At 39.1% G+C, this 17,513-nt stretch overlaps 1 long non-coding RNA gene across 1 annotated transcript in view; it reads right to left on the reverse strand.

Moving 5' to 3' along the window:
• LOC108306774 overlaps positions 1–17,513 on the reverse strand; it is a 90,862-nt gene that overhangs the window by 5,199 nt on the left and 68,150 nt on the right. The gene's annotated exons all lie outside the window — the stretch shown is intronic.

The raw sequence follows: 17,513 nt of genomic DNA on the forward strand, positions 1-17,513 counted from the left end.
GAGTAGGAAACTAGCTCTACAAGTCCATATTTATATCTTTTTGTCTTGGGCTTGAACTAATAATATTTTTACCTTAGAGTTCAATATTTTCTACTCTTAATTCTGGTTCTGCTACAGATGATCCAAGTTTACGTGTGCAAATTATAGGTATATAAGAGAAGGAAGTTCACGGGCACGGTCAGTACAGGAGCAAGCCAATTAATACTTGGGACACTGGCCAGACACTTAAAGCCAGCATGTGCTGTGAAATGTCACTAGATTTTATACTCCAGAGGGGTCAGGGACTTTTGTCTGTTTGGTTCACTTCTGTATCTCTAGCATCTAGATCAGTTCTTGGCACACAGAAGCTACTGCACAAATATTATGTTAACATGTGAATAAAATAACAAATAAATAAATCAGCTCTGCCATTTGTTGAATAAGCTGAATTAGTTCAAATAAGTATCTTATCCTTTCTGTGACTTGGTATTTTAACTTCATAAGTAAACTTCTACTATTAGACATTTTAAAAATAAATTTCTTAAGGTCTAGAATCTTCAGTTCCATATAACTAATATCTAGAATAGTGCCTAATAAATGTTTGTGGAGGCAAGGAAAAAAGGAATAAAACTCAAAAAAAAAAGAGAAAAGAAAGAAGGAAGAAGAATAAAAATGATGGGGAGGAAAGGAATAAAGAAGGAAAGTTAAAATAGAGATGGAGGAAAGTAAAACATAATTATAAAAAGAAAGGTGAATATCCATTTAACAGTTTTATACAGAAGATGAAAGAAAATGATAACCTTGTATGTTGATGTCTGAGGTTTGGAGTCAGAGAAAGAAGGGACAATTTTTGGTAGAGATGAGAGGAGTTAATTATTTATTTGAAGACCATGAATAGTAAATCTTAACTTTAAAAAAATTTTAGAGACCACAACAATTTTTATATTGGCAATTTGGTGCCCTACACTCAGGTAGGCCAGAGAAAAGAGACACTTATCAATGAACATGACATTGCTTTACCTGGACTGTTTCCAGAATAAATAAAATGTGCATGCCTAGTGGTTAAAGTTTAGTCCTATTTTGAGGAAGTTGTACTTGACAATACCTTATAAGAACCATCTCAAACGTATGATGATTTATATGAAGTCTCATAGAAAACAGAGTTTTGGACTATTTAAGAAAGATTAATGTAAATATGCTGATGAAAATGAATGGAAAAATTGTTTCAACTTCAAATTCCACCAGAACTCAGATGGGGTCTTTCTGAAAGTTTATTGGGCAACACCTTTCTTTATCCTGTGAAAAATCTTTGCCACATTTTAAAAATATAGACTTTTATCCACAAATATTGGTCAAATTTTGTTGTAAATTGACACTATGTATGTAGTTAAACATTTTGGCCAAAGCTAAAATGTTCAGCATATAGCTAACATGGTTGCAGATACAGCCATTTGGAGATAAGTGAACATTTTGCACTTGTTAAAAAAAAAAAAAGTAGAAAAAAACATGATTTTTCCTATCAAGTGCCTAAAAGTTTAACATACTCATTTGCTTGCCAGTGATTAAACATCTGCATACATGTGTGTGTAGACACAAATATGACCTTTAATTAAAAGCTGCTTTTAATCCATATAGAGTTCAAAAACAAAATTAAACATTGTGCAGGATAATGAAACTTAATTTTAGATTTGCTGGGCATGATGGCTCATGCCTATAATCTCAGCACTTTGGGAGGCTGAGGCAGGCTAATTGCCTGAGCCCAAGAGTTTGATACTAGCTTGGGCAACATGGCAAGACCCCATCTGTAAAAAAAAACACAAAAAATTAGCTGGGTGTGATGACACCATGCCTGTAGTCCCAGCTGCTTGGAAGGTTGATGTAGGAGGATCACTTTAGCCCAGGAGTTTCAGGCTGCAGGGAGCCATGATCAAACTACCACACTCTAGCCTAGACGACAGAGCAAGACTCCATCCCCCTCAAAAAAAAAATTAAATTTCTTTTCAAGGACAGCAATTCTCCTTGTACCATGCATTTCCCATTTCATAATATATAGTCATTCATGACTATATAGTCACGATTAATAAATATTGAGTACCTATTGACACAGACAGGAGACAGGAAAATACTGGGTAGAAGAGGGTGATTCCCCAGCAAAGGCCCCATCCTCAACCCTGGAAACCCACGATCCTAAATGGGAACAAGCATTCCTGTTTTTGCACCGAGAATGTTGCATTTTGGTCCACCATGTCACCTATCCTGTACCCATATAAACCCCAAGCCCACGCTTCATGAGGAGATGAGCAGAAGAGCCAAGGAGCAGAAGAACAGCATGGCAAAGAAGGAAAGAAGAGAAGGAGCATCTGAACATCAAGAGAAGACCAGCTAGGGACAGCCAGAGAGGAGTTTGACCACAGGACAGCCAAACTCCAGGCGAAGATTATCTTCCCACTCCATTCCCCTTTCAGCTTCCCATCCTGCCAACTGAAAGCCACCTCCACCACTCAGTAAAACCCCCATATTCACTACTCTTCAAATCCATGGGTAACCTGATTCTTCCAGGATGCTAGACAAGGCCCTGGGTATCAAGGGGGCATTGAGATGTGGACTTAAGCCATGTGTGGACAGCAGAGCTAAAAGAGCACTGTAACACTGGGGTTTCAAGAATCACAGGCACCCAAACCTAGACACTGCCATGGGGCCAGAGTCAAAAAACACTCATCTCAGTTCATGCAGCTGCCCATCTGCATACTCCCTCTCCTGTAAGGGGTTTGAGCTCATGGTGGCCAAACAGACAGCCACACCCCTGTCACACATCCTGCAAGGTGGGTCAGGGAACTCTCCCATTTCACTATTATGTATCATACACTTAAACAGACTTCACAATGGTTTATGGAGACGGGAGACTTAAAGAAAAGACATGATATAATGTCAAATACTAATACGTTCTATGAAGAACAATAAAGCAGTGTGATATGGTTTGGCTGTGTCCCCACCCAAATCTCATCTTGAATTATAGTTCCCATAATCCCCACATGTCATGGCAGAAACCCAGAGGGAGGTAATTGAATCATGGGGGATGGTTACCTCTATGTTGTTTTCATGATAGTGAGTAAGTTCTCATGAGATCTAGTGGCTTGTAAGAAGCTTTTCTTCTTCTGCTTCTGCTTGTGACCATGTGAAGAAGGACGTGTTTGCTTCCTCTTCCCCCATGATTATAAGATTTTTGATGCCATCCCAGCCATGCAGAACTATGAGTCAATTAAACTTCTTTACTTTATAAATTACTCAGTGTCAGGTATGTCTTTATTAGCAGCATGAGAACAAACTACTATGGTAAATTGGTACCACAGAGAGTGGGGTGCTGCTATAAAGATACCCAAAAATCTGAAAGCAATGTTGGAACTGGGTAACAGGCAGAGATTGGAACAGTCTGGAGGGTTCAGAAGAAGACAGGAAAATATGGGAATGTTTGGAACTTCCTAGAGACTTATTGAATGGCTTTGACCAAATGCTGATAGCGACAGGGACAACAAAGTACAGGCTGAAGTGGTCTCAGATAGAGATAAGGAACTTGTTGGGAATTGGAGTAAAGGTCACTTTTGCTCTGCTTTAGCAAAGAGGCTGGGGGCTTTTTATCCCTCCCCTAGAGATCTGTGGAACTTTGAACTTGAGATGCTTTAGGGTATCAGGTGAAAAAAATTTCTAATCAGCAAAGCTTTCAAGAAATGACAGAGCATAAAAGTTTGAAAACGTTGCAGCCTGAAAACGATGCAGTAGAAAAGAAAAACCCATTTCCTGAGGAGAAATTCAAGCCTGCTGCATAAATGTGCATAAGTAATAAGGAGCTAAATGCTGCTCACCAATAAGATGGGGAAAATGCCTGCAAGGCATGTCAGAGACCTTAGCAGCAGTTCCCTCCCATCACAGGCCTGGAGGCCTAGGAGGGAAAAATAGTTTCCTAAGCCAGGTTCAGGCCTCCCTGCTGTGTGCAGCCTCAGGACTTGGTGGTTTGGTGTCCTGTGTCCCAGCTGTTCCAGCAATGACCAAAAAGGGCCAAGGTACAGCTCAGGCCATTGCTTCAGAAGGTGGAAGCCCCAAGCCTTGGCAATTTCCACATGGAGTTGAGCCTGAAGATGTACAGAAGTTAATAACTGAGCTTTGGGAACCTCTACCTGGATTTCAGAGGATGTATGGAAACTGCATATCCAGGGAGAAGTCTGCTACAGGGGCAAAGTCCTCATGGAGGTCCTTGACTAGGTCATGCAGAAGGGAAATGTGGGGTTGGAGCCTCCACACAGAGTCCTCACTGGGACACTGCCTAGTGTAGCTGTGAGTAGAGGGCCACCATCCTCCACACTCCAAAATGGAAAATCCACTGACAGCTTGTACTGTGCACCTGGAAAAGCTGCAGAAACTCAACACCAGCCTGTGAGATCAGCTGGGAGGCAGGCTGTACCCTGCAAAGCCACAGGGGTGGAGCTGCCCAAGGCCATGGGAGCCCACCTTTTGCATCAGAGTGACCTGAATGCCAGACATGAAGTCAAAGGAGATCATTTTAGAGCAATGAGGTTTGACTGCCCTGCTGGATTTCAGACTTGCATGGGGTCTATAGCCCCTTCATTTTGGCCAATTTCTCCCATTTGCAATGAGTGTATTTACTCAATGCCTCTACCCCCATTGTATCTAGGAAGTAATTAACCTGTTTTCAGTTTTACAGGCTCATAGGCAGAAGGGACTTGCCTAGTGTCAGATGAGACTTTGGACGTGGACTTTTGGGTTAATGCTGGAATAAGCTAAGACTTTGGGAAACTGTTAGAAAGGTAAGATTGTGTTTTAAAACATGAAGACATACGATATGGGAAGGACTGGGGTGGAATGATATGGTTTTTCCATGTCCCCACCCAATCTCATCTTGAATTGCAGTTTCCATAATCCCCAAGTATCATGGCAAGGACCTGGGGGGAAGTAATTAAATCATGGGAGCAGTTACCTCCATGCTGTTCTTGTGATAGTAAGCGAGTTGTCACAAGATTGGATGGTTTTATAAGGGGCTTTTCCATGTGAAGAAGAACATAATTGCTTCACCTTCTGCCAAGATTGCAAGTTTCCTTAGACCTGTGTGGAACTGTGAGTCAATTAAATCTCTTCCCTTTATAAATTGTCCAGTCTCAGGTATGACTTTATTAGCATGTAAGAATGGACTAATACACAGCATATAAAGAAATGTAGTGGAAAATTTATTTTAGACAGACTAATAATGGAATGTTTTTCTCAGGTAACATGTGAGCAGACTTGAAAGAAGTTGGGGAGTTAGCCAAGTGGCTATCTGGAAGCCATTATGGGCAGAGATAATGAAAGGCTAAAATGGTGGCATCAGGTTTGAGGAGCATTCAGTAGCTGTCATGACTAACACTGAATCAGTAAGGGAGAGAGTAGGAAGAAAGCAGGTCACAAAATAGCCAGAGCCTACTTCCAATGAGTAGTGATTTCTCAACAAGTGGGAAGGAAGCAGTTCACCACTCCTGAGAGCATTTGGCAGTGGCTGGAGGCATTTTTGGTTGTTACAACTTTCAGGGAGTTCTGTTGACATCTAGTGGGCAGAGGCCAGAGATGCTGCTAAACATCCTACGATGCACAGAACAGCCAGCGCACAGCAAAGAATTATCCCACTCAAAATGTTAATAGTGCTTAGATTGAGAAACCCTGATAGAGGACACTGATTTTCAATTCTGTATGCACAACAGAGTCACCTAAAGACCTTTTAGAAATATTGTACCTGGGGTCTTACCCAGAGAGTCTAGTTGGCTTTAGGGTCCAGGCATCCATCTTTTTCAAATGTAGACAAAGGATCAGAAAACTAATGTTAGACAAGATAAGCATTCACCATGCTCAAAGTCAATTAAATGCCTAATTGCTTTCTTTCTTTTTAGACTACAGGTTTCATAAGGCCTGGGACCCTGATTTTCTTGTTCTCAGCAGTATCTCATTCTAGCATAGTAACACACAGTAGAAAGAAGAGAATTGAAATTGAAACATGAAATCAAAGCTCTACATATAATGATTTAATGATCCTCATAAATGCTTTATAAGTGACTTAAATCAAAATGGTCAACAAAAGAGTTAGAACGTCTTACTTAAGCAATAAGATTTTAGCATCCAACTTGCTGCAGTTAAAATGTTTTATTACCCACTTTCTTCCAGGACTAAGCAATGTCACAAACCTCTATTGGCTCCAATTTCTTCTATGTATTAAATACATATACCTGGTTATGCCTAGTACTTCCTGTATCTTAAAATGGTTTGTCATCATGGCTACCTGGGTTGATATAAAGGATTTGAAATTTTATTGTTTGTTTGGTTTTTTGTTTTGTTTTGTTTTGCTTTTGAGACAGGGTTTTGATCTGTAACCCCGGTTGGAATGCAGTGGCACTATCACAGCTCACTGAAGCCTCAAATTTCAGGGCTTAAGCGATCCTCCCACATCAGCCTCCCCAGGAACTTGGACCACAGGTGCCCAGCTAAATATTTTTATTTTTGTAGAGACAGGTGTCTTGCTTTGTTCCCAAGGCTGGTCTCAAATTCTTGGGCTTAAAGAATCCTCCCTCTTGGCCTTCCAATATGCTGGGATTATAGGTGTGAGCCACCATGCTAGGCTGACATTTGCTTAATCTATTGATGCTAGGCACCAAGCAATACTTTTGTCCCAAGATTTCAAGGGAAGCTTCAGCAATCAGATAAGGATATAAAAAGTCAGAAGATGCTAAGTATTCACAAGATTAAAACAGAGGAAAGGGGAGATGTCAAAGGGAAGGCATCTGCTAAATAACCAGCACTCTTCCTCTGTCTTATTCTTGTGAATTTTTAGCATTTTTTGACTTTCCATGTAGCATCCAATATGGTCATTTAAAAATAGTAGTACCCTGCTTAAAACCTCCAATGACTTCCGCAGATTTACAATAAAATCTAAACCTTTAATATGCCCTACAAAGCCTTAGATGATGTGTCCTCTGCCTTTCACATCTCATCTCTTACCAATCTTCTTCCTGCCTAGAATGCTTCAGCAGTACTGGTTATCTTATGCTCTCTGGTCTGACAAACTATATTTAGTTTAGCCTTAGGGCCTTTGCCCTACCCGGAATCTTGTCCTCCTAAAATAAAAATACACAGATCTTATCAAGTAAATAACGTGATTTGCTATTTAACTGGTAGCTTAAAAAGCATCTCCTCAAAGAAGCCTTCCCTGATCATTTAAATAGCTCCAACCACTCTCTATCATACCACTCCGCTTCACTGCATGTAACACTTGGCTTGATAATTTTCTTCTTTACTTACAAAGTTTTGTGTTTGTTTCCTGATATGGTTTGGCTCTGTGTCTCCACACAAATCTCAATTTGAACTGTAATCTGCACGTGTCAGGGAGAGATCTGGTGGGAGGTGACTGAATCACGGGGGTGGATTTCCCCAAGGCTGTTCTCATGACAGTGAGTGAGTTCTCATGAGATATGTTGGTTCTAAAAGTGTGGCATTTTCCCCCTCGCTTTCTTTGCTGCCGCTGTGTGCTTCTCCTTTGCCTTCCACCATGATTGTAATTTTCCTGAGGCTTTCCCAGCCATGTGGAACTATGAGGCAATTAAACCTCTTTTCTTTATAAATTACCCAGTCTTTACAGCAGTGTGAGAACAGATTAATACATTTCCCTACTCCATCACAACATAGGCATTATGGGAGTTTAGACTTTGTCTGCCTAGCTCATTATTGTCTCCTCAATACCTCAAACAACTCTATCACATAGCAGGCACTCAACTAAGTTTATTAGATGAATAACTCAAGATTGGTCTCTGAATCTGGAACACTGAATCTGATCCCCAAATACATTTCCCAAGCAACAAAGAGAATAGCCTATACAAACTAAACTTACTGTCAAGCCAACAAGCCAGAAAAAAAAACATTGTTTCCAAAAAGACAAAACCAGAGACATGTTAATAAGGCAATAAATTTTCCTCCAAAATGAGTTTAAAGTACATTGTATCAAAGTAAAAGTAAATTTTTTAGCTCACCAATGGCCTGAAGTTCTCATGAGTGAGAACACTGAGCTAGAATTGGGGGACCCAGGGTTATAACTGCTTTTAGCCCCTCTTGGACTGCAGTAGGGAGGAGTCTTCAGCCCTTTCAGAAGAAGGAATCATTATAGCTTTTGTTGGCTTTGAAGAGACCCATACTCCTGGGAGCACAGAAGATACATATAAGAGAGGCAAGAAAAATTGTCATTCTGAGGACAGTGGATACTAGAGGAAGAGAAAACACACAGAGAAAGCTTTAGGGGAGGTCAAATTTCATTAAGCTTGAAATTTTACTTAGAAGCAGTTCTGAAGGTACCAATTATTATTTATCTTGAAATGTACCTCCTATTAATAGACATTTATTCATCCCAAATATATCTTAAAAAGCCCTCAAATTACTATACAGAGTTCTAAATGAAAAAACTAAAATACCATAAATGTGTAAGCTGGAGAGTATACTATGCCAATTTTTGCAAGGAATTGCTTGCAACAAGTAAATGTCAACTTTAAGATCTCAAAATGGAATATAAGATGGTACTACTGTATTTAATTCATAATGGCATTCAAGAAAGCTACAATGAGACACATTACCAAATTGCAAATGATTTCAAGTTCTGTACATACAGATGGTTCTTGCCTAAGGTGTTTAAGTGCTAAGAGTCAATAGGTTAAAACAAATATACTCTAGATGACATTAATTTAAGTTAAAAGTTTTAAAACGGAAAGTGCTCTTCCACTAAATGGTAATGTTGTTCCCTAACAAACTGCTAAATCATGCCCTTGTCAGAAGAAATAAGCCAGAATAACAAAAGATGTGCCCCCAAGAGCCTGAGGGGCAGAGTGTAGCATATTAATGCCTTTCAAACTGCACTGTTCTTTCCTCCTGCTAGGTAGCATATCCAAGCAGGATCTATGCAGTTCCTGTGCTCACACAGCTCAGCACAGATACAACATGTTACAACAGGAGGGTCCAGAGGCCTGCACGCATGCATAGGAATAAGGGGTCATGCCACCTCTGGTCCTCTGAGATATGAGAGATGCCCTTTAAACCCTGTAAGATATCACCTGATCTAAGGTCTTGAATTCCCAACAGTGAAAATTGGTGGGAATAAAACAGTATTGTGCTCAGACTTTCCTGCTCATTGTAATATCCATAATTTAAAAGCATTGTCCTCACATCAATCCTTCCTGGAGTACATTTCTTCCACTGCGTCATGGGATATTTCCATTATTAATTGGTCTTCTTTCTGATTCAAACCCTCCCTAAAGACATAATACTTTTCTTTCTAGCATGGCTGGACCCCTCCCTCCCAATAGATTGCTCACCAAACAGATAAAAATGATATAAAAACTGATGCTTGCTCTTATTATAGTTAGGTTTTCAATGAAAGCTTAAAGGTGTGCACAGTTTCTCCAAGGAGGAAAGAGTCTTCATTAACGTTCATATTTGAGGAGGAAGCCTGATCAGGAAGATTCTGTTTTTTATTTCCAGTAGTGACAAAGGTTTTGCAATAATTCTTCCCTTCTCTAAAAAGCCTACAAGATGTTTGTGACTAGCTTTCTAGTGTCTGAGATCACTGTATGCAGGGCTTTCCCTTGAAAATCAGGCATAATGACACAGTCATAGGATCCGGAGGATGGAATAGAGAAAGGTGAAGATGGGTGGTGTGGAAAAATTCATATCAAGTCGGAAGACCTGCGTTCAAGTTCTGTTATTAATCAGTTATCTTCCTTTGCCTCAATTATTTCATCTCTCTGAGCCTCATTTAAATCTGTAAAACCAGGATGATAATGACTAGCTTACAAAGGTATTGTACTGTTACTGCTTTCACTGCACAGTTAGTGTCCCCATTCTAAGTGCTTAGAACAAAGAAGCAGGAAGAGCAGGAGAAGGAGAAGATGGCCTTGGCACTTTAAAGCCTTAATCACAGTAATGAGAAAAAAAACACAGAAATAGATAATTGGGGGGTAAGATGATATGTCACAGGTTAGCTTCTGACAACTGGGACCAGATGGACCTAATTCCTCATGACACTATAAAAACATCACTACCACCATAACTACCCTACCATAATTTGCAGAGAAAGGAGGAGAGATTTTGTGAAAATTCTGAACTGATTGAAATTTAATCTGAAGTGACTATATTTACTTAGAATCTACTTGGAATAGCTTTTCTGTAACCAAACAAAATGGATATGAAAGGGAGATTAAGTGGTATTCTTAGATCAAGGTCTCTAGAAGTAGACCGTGCACCAAGGTCCATGCAAACGAATCATTAGGGAAGTACTGCTGAGAAAAATCAATAAGGGTGAGTGGGGAAGCAGGACATAGAGGAGAATGAAGCCAAGTAAGGCTTTAGGCGAAGTCCTATGAAGAATAGCTTTAGCCTATGCCTCGGAGTGGTCCCGTCCCTTGGATGAGACTCTCTCACCATTCAGTCATTGGTTAACAGCCACCCTGGACAAATGCAGTCCCCAGGCACCAACAGTTCTCTGGGCTTCTGGGCAAAGGCATACCAGTCCAAGGGCATCCTCTGAAGAAGAATCACAGGTACAAGCTGAGGAAAGCAAAGGCACACTCGAGTCAGAGGAAAAGGGCACAAAGTAGTAAAAGGGATACAAGGGGCTGCAGAAGAAGTATTGAAGTGGAGACACAGAAGTGTCAAGTTACACACCTCGCCACTGAGAATGTACTCTCAATTATTACAATTATTATTATTGCAATATAACCACCAGATAGAAATATTAGAAATATAAATAGAGGACAATCATGGAAGCACGAAGGAGACAGTGACCAACTCTGTTGAGGAAAATAAAAAGATGTTTAACAGACTGTATGATCCCTCACTTAAAGGGCCTTTGGATTTACAGGAGTGTCTGGAAAGGTGACTGAGTCTAGGGTCAAGGCTCCATCCTGTGGGGTGATTATCTCACATGCCTAGGGACAAAGTCAGAAGTCAAACCCTATCTAAATTTAGCAATGAAGGTCAAGTCAAAAAATCTAAATCCATTTTTAGAAACAAAAGGTTGGGAGTTCAGCAATTATAAGAAGAATGTCAGAGACAAGGAGCTAGATGATGAAAATTACGCATGAGACCTGCCCGCTCATCAAGGGCAGGGCAAGGCAGGACAGGGTTGTCCTGGGAAACGTGATGGGTGGGTGGTAAGAGACATCAAGGAGGAGCATCCAGATGTCAGATCAGGATCAGGTCTTATTGAAAGGTATGTGTTTCGAGATACAAATGGAACATATGGCATTAGAGAAAGAAAAGCCATGCATGGAGCTAGAAGTTATTGTGGCTTGAATTTAAGGGACATGTGAAGAGCGAGAGAGGAAGAGGAAGCTGAAGAGGTTATTTTTCAGCTGACTTGTCAAAGACCCTGCAAGCCATCCTGAAAGATTTTCACCTAATTTAGTGGCCAATAAAGCATTTTTTTTTATTTTTAGGAAGATTATATAGAGGATAGGGCAGAGAAATAGAGAGACAGGTTTGAGATTTTTGCAAAAGTCCAGGTGAAAGATAATAGACAATGTAACCAACATTCTCCCCAAAGAATCTGTAGATCAAGGAACTAGCCCAAAGGAAAATATACCAGACCATTCTTAAAAGTTCTTTATCTGTTTGCATTCTATTTGTTAGTGGTTACTGCTGAGGGAGGAAACAAAAATATCATCTATTTTTTAAAACTCTGAAAAAGCCTTGATCTTCAAAGTATCTTGATCTTGTGGAAGATCAAGATACTTGTGATGAAATAGAAACTAGATTCCTTTCTAGCAAATAGAAAAAAGAAAACTACCTAATTAAATAAAATCCTGGCTTAGGTTTGAGATATTGGGGGAATTATAGTAATGAAACGATTGAAATGTTTCACACTTCAGAGGATATTAATATAAGTTGGCTACACAATGGTCAAATGATAATTTTTACTAAGTAAAAGTCATTAATGGATGATAAGATCACAGAAAACATAAGCATCTACCTACTAGATTTGAGATAAGAGGCAAGATCAAGGAGCTACTTGGGGCTAGAATCAATAGAACTTGATTGCAGATTGCACATATGAAATGAGGGAGATGGAAGAGTCTATGAAGAGGCTTGAGAATTGGAACTGAAGGAGGAGGGGCAATATGGGAAGAGTGAGGCAAATGGAGAGTGCACTTTTGCACATGCTCAGCATTCAAGTTGAAGGTGCTGAGTAGGCAGTTGGAAATATATGTTCACTTCAGGGAAAAGGTGGCTCTAGAGATAGAAATGTAAGATTATCACTGTTTAGATTGTACCTCAGTCCTAGAATGAGTGGGAGTTTAAAGAGAGAAAACAAACATTCTAAGAATAAAACCGTGGGAAGCTGCATTTCAGGGAAAGAGGAAGATTTAATAAAGGATATTATTTGAGTGGCCGGAAAGGTAAGAAATTAGTGGTATTCTGTAAGTCAGCAAAAGAAAGAGTGTCCAGAATGAAAATGCAACCATGATGGCCTAGGCCTGATGATGGCCCCACTATTTACTCGCTGATTTAAAGGCAAGTCACTTAAGCTCTTTGTGCCTAAATTTCCTCATGTATAAAATGGGAATAATAACAGCTACTTTACAGGACTGTTCTGTGAACTAAATAATTTAATATATGGAAAGTGTTTAGAGCAGGGCTAGGCAAAGAGCAAATGCTATGTGTGTTAGTAAAAAGAAAAAAAGTGATGCAGAGACATCACTTTAAATAAATTAGTTAATGCCCGAACATAGTTCATTGGATTTGACCATTAGGAGGTCGTTGTTATGGGTGAAAGGTACTGTATATAAAAGCACACACATAAAATAGTTATTTAAAACATTTTTCCTTTTTGCTTATCATTTAGGAGTTTGTGAAGATGAGAGAGAAAATGATGGTAATGTCTTTACAAAGAAAAAAATTAAAAGCACTAACCCATGTTCCAAAAATACCAAAAATTAGATTAAGGGTGAATTTAATACAGTAAACTATAGAATTATCACCCACACAAATTTAAAAGACACATGGAGTTTTTGTTATTAACAATATTAGGTGTCTGAAATATCACTGGAGTTGTTTTAGAAATACAGATGGTCAGACAGATGTATGCTGTATGTGAATATGTGAAAAATAAGTGACACAAATTATAGCTGGGATAGTCACCCTAAATTTATACATCTTTCTGATTATGCCATTTAATGAAAAATAGATACATCTCTGCAGAATATAAATATTTATTTATGAGCACTAAAATGTGTAAGTATCATATTATATAATTTATGGCCAGAAATTATTCTTCATACTTAATATTTATTGAATGTTTATTGTGTGCCAGCAACTACTAAGTATGTTATATGTATTCATCCATTTAAACTTCACACCAACCCAATGAGGTAGTTATTATTGACAACTCCATTCCACATGCAAGGAAACAGATACAGAGAAGTCAAGCAATGCCTTTGGTTGCAAACCTAGTAAGTAGCACAGCAAAGAAGGAATCCAAGTAGGCTTGGCTCCAGAGCCCATGCATTTAGCTGTTATGCTGTACTGCCTCTAGAATGAGAAATAAAAACAAATAAGATAAAAAGTAAGAGTCCATGTTACCTTTCAGAGATCTGTTATATTTTCTTATGTACTAAATTGTGTTTCCCACAAATTCATACGTTGAAGCTCTAATCCCCACTACCTCAGAATGAGGCAGTTTTTGGAGACAGGGCTTTTAAAGAGGTAATTAAGTTTAAAAGACATCACATGGGTGGCCCTAATCCAATCTGACTGGGGTCCTTAGAAGAACAGAAAATTTGGACACACAGAGAGACCCCTGGGTTGCACATACAGAGAAAAGACCATGTGAGGACACAGCAAAAAAACAGCCATCTGCAAGCCAAGGGGAGAGACTTTGGTGGGGACCAAACCTGCTGACAACCTGACCTTGGATTTCTAGCCTCCAGAGCTGTGAGAAATACATTTCTATGAAAACAAATTTCTAATAAATAGTATATAATACTGTGTTATAGCAGCCCAAACTGACTAAGAATCATGTGAGCCTATTCCTCATAATACATCTCCATTTGTGTGTATTAAATAGATGAATATGTGTGTGTGTGTGTGTGTGTGTGTGTGTGTGTCTTTACCAGTTTGTTTTCACACTACTATAAAGAAACACTTGAGATTGAGTAATTTATAAAGGAAAGATGTTTAACTGACTCACAGTTCCACATGGCTGAGGAGGCCTCAGGAAACTTATAATCATGGCAGAAGGGGAAGAGGAAGCAAGGCATGTCTAATACAGCAGCAGGGGAGAGAGAGAAAGAGGGAGGAACTGCCACTTAAAACCATCAGCTCTCATGAGAACTCCCTCACTATCATGAGAACACTATGGGGGAAATCCACCCTTATGATCCAATCACCTCCCACATGGTCCCTCCCCTGATATATGGGGATTACAATTGGAGATGACATTTGTGTGGTAACACAGAGCCAAATCAAATAAGTATCTTTTTTTTTCTTATTCTCTTTTCACATAATACATATTTATTTTATATCATAGTATTTAAAATTATTGATTTTACATTATAGTATTTACATTATAGGATATTAAAAGGAAGAGAAAACATTACTCAAGAAATTTACTTCCAGCCAGGCAAGGCTGCTCACGCCTGTAATCCCAGCAGTTTGTGAGGCCAAGGCAGGCGGATCACTTGATATCAGGAGTTTGAGATCAGCCTGGTCAACATGGTGAAACCCTGTCTCCACTAAAAAAACAAAAATTAGCCAGGTGTGGTTGTAGGTGCCTGTAATCCCAGCTACTCATGAGGCTGAGGTAGGAAAATCACTTGAACCTGGAAGTAGAGGTTGCGGTGAACCGAGATCATGCCATTGCACTCCAGCCTGGGTGACAAGAGCAAAACTCAGTATCAAAAAAGAAAAGAAAAGAAATTTACCTCCTCTTCTAGGAAAAGGGTTGGTCTGTTGTTGTTGTTGTTGTTGTTTGTACACAGGATAGTTGTACCATGTTAGGTGGAATTATGACGTTATTATTATCTTCATTTGGAGATTAAGTATGGTTTAGGAAGATGTGTGTGGGTGTTGAGTTGACAAGGAGTAGACTTGTGGTGGTTAATTTTATGTGTCAACTTGAGTGGGCCACAAGGTCACCAGAGTAAACACGTCTCTGAGCATGTCTATGAGGGTGTTTTTGGATAAGATTAGAAGTTGAATAGGGGGATTCAGTAAAGTGATTGCCCTCTCCAACGTTAATGGCATCATCTAATCCACTGAGGTGCTTAGAACAAAAGGCAAAGGAAGGAGAGATTTCTTCCTTTTTTTCCTGTCTCACCACTTGAGCTGGGACATCTCATTTTATGTTCTCCTGCCCTCAGACTAGGATTTACATCATTGGCTTCTCTGGTTCTAAGGCTTTCAGACTCAGACTGAATTACACCACTGGATTTCCTGAATATCCACCTTGCAGATAGCAGACTGTTGTACTTGTCATCCACAATTGCAACAGCCAGGTCCTCATAATACATCTCATACATCTCTCTCTCTCTCTCCCTATGTATAGAGAGGGCCAGGTACAAGCAGGCAATAAAAACTAAAGAAAAATTCTGCCTATATATAGAGAGATACATATATACATATTTATGTGTGTGTGTGTGTGTGATGTGTGTGTGTGTGTGTGTGTATTCTATTGGTTCTATTTCTCTGAAGAACCCTAACTAATACAGGTGCCTGGCTCCACCCAGACACTTTGTTTACTTTTTTAACTTGGTGCCTAACATTGCTATCCTTCCTGTGGATTTATTCAAGACAAATTCTTTTCTATCTCCTACTTCTATGTCCAGTTTCCAAATCCTTTAATCCAGAGATTATCTCTGAGTCACATATATGCTCTCCAAGAATTTCATGTATCTTCCCTAAATAAGCAGTAAAACATTTCAACAAAAATTTTCATGAAGTGTTAAGCAAAGAGACAGAGGAAAAATTGGTATTTCCCTTTAAAATACTAGGGGTCAACCGTTTGAGGGTCCAGGAATTCTGTAACAAGTTATATGATTATGTCCTAATTGAGTTCTGTGCAAAGGGGTTACAACACGCTTGTTTCAGCTGGGGAGCAGTTATCCAGGATTCGTTGGATCTTCTCTTTTTAAGCGAGTAACTCACTTATGGCTCCCTAAGATCTTTTTCTAATGACCCCTCACAAAAGCTTCAGAAGCTTTTGAAAAGTGACATTTATTACCGCTTTATGCTTTCTGAGGTAAATGGGAATGATTAAGCCTCAGCAGACCTTAATAACACTCTATGTAATTGGATTTGGCCTATAGAAAAATAAATCATGATGGCAGCTTGGTAGTAAATACTACTGTAATTAATGAAGAAAGGATATATAAAGAAAAGAAAGTGGAATCCACTGAAAAACAAACCATTTCAATTCACAATATTTTTGGAGACACATTGCCAGAATGAAGATGGACAGAAGTTGTAATTCAAGGAGATCCTGCCTAAATCAAGTGAGTGAAGGATATTCTATTTACAGTATAACTTAAGACTTATTAGCTACCACAGGATACACTGAAAACTTAGTTTAGCTATTTTTTGCAATGTGTGCTTATCTATGTAGATCTTAGTCATTTTAAAAAGCTCAGTTTTGAAATTCATTTGATTTTTTTCTATTATATTGTAAGTTTCAGTATGTTTTAAGAATTCTCCTACCTCCCTATCTTACGTCTTTTTAAAGATTATTTTACACCATACCCTGAAAATATTGCAACACTACAAAGTTGGTCATGCAGAAAAGTAATTCAACGTATAAACTGTGGAACTGACATTAGCACACAGGGTAGACCTCTGACAGCTAAGAAGGAAACAAGGTCAATAGCTCATTGATGGCAGAGCAGAATGGTGTCACATCTGGTACACAGAGCACAGGGTTGGGAGTCAAGCAACCTGCTCTATATCCCAGCCAGCCAGGATACCGGTTCACTTAGTGACCTTGAACAAGTCTATTAGCCTCTGCTCCAAGTTCTCCACCTGTGGAACTGAGATAAGAAAATTCTTAATTCCTAGGAATCGTGTTAGAATTAGTGTCTTGTTATGGGACTCGGTGGAATAAGAATCTGGGCCACACACAAGGAGACAATGAAAACCAAAGAAAAAATTTGCCTGACTTTTCTATTCAATTTATTTTTTGGAGGACAATCCAGTGTTTTCAGGATTATAATGGAGTTTAATCAATGTACTTGCCCCAGAAATTCTAATACTATTAAGAGTTCAAGGCCATGCAAATAACCTATGATTATGCAAAACTTAAGTTGATTAAACCTACTGCAACAAGAGAAAAAATAATGTAAAATGAATCTTCATGGTTCTCAGAAGAGGTAGAGCATAAAAGAAAATATATACATAGGGTTTTGAGGTCTGTGTGCAAACAAGCAAGTCTTTCAAGGAGGACAACTTGTTAGGATTAAGCAATTAATTAACAATAA

This window comes from Cebus imitator, unplaced genomic scaffold (assembly GCF_001604975.1).
Source record: "Cebus imitator isolate Cc_AM_T3 unplaced genomic scaffold, Cebus_imitator-1.0 Scaffold3, whole genome shotgun sequence".
Classification (NCBI taxonomy): domain Eukaryota; kingdom Metazoa; phylum Chordata; class Mammalia; order Primates; family Cebidae; genus Cebus; species Cebus imitator.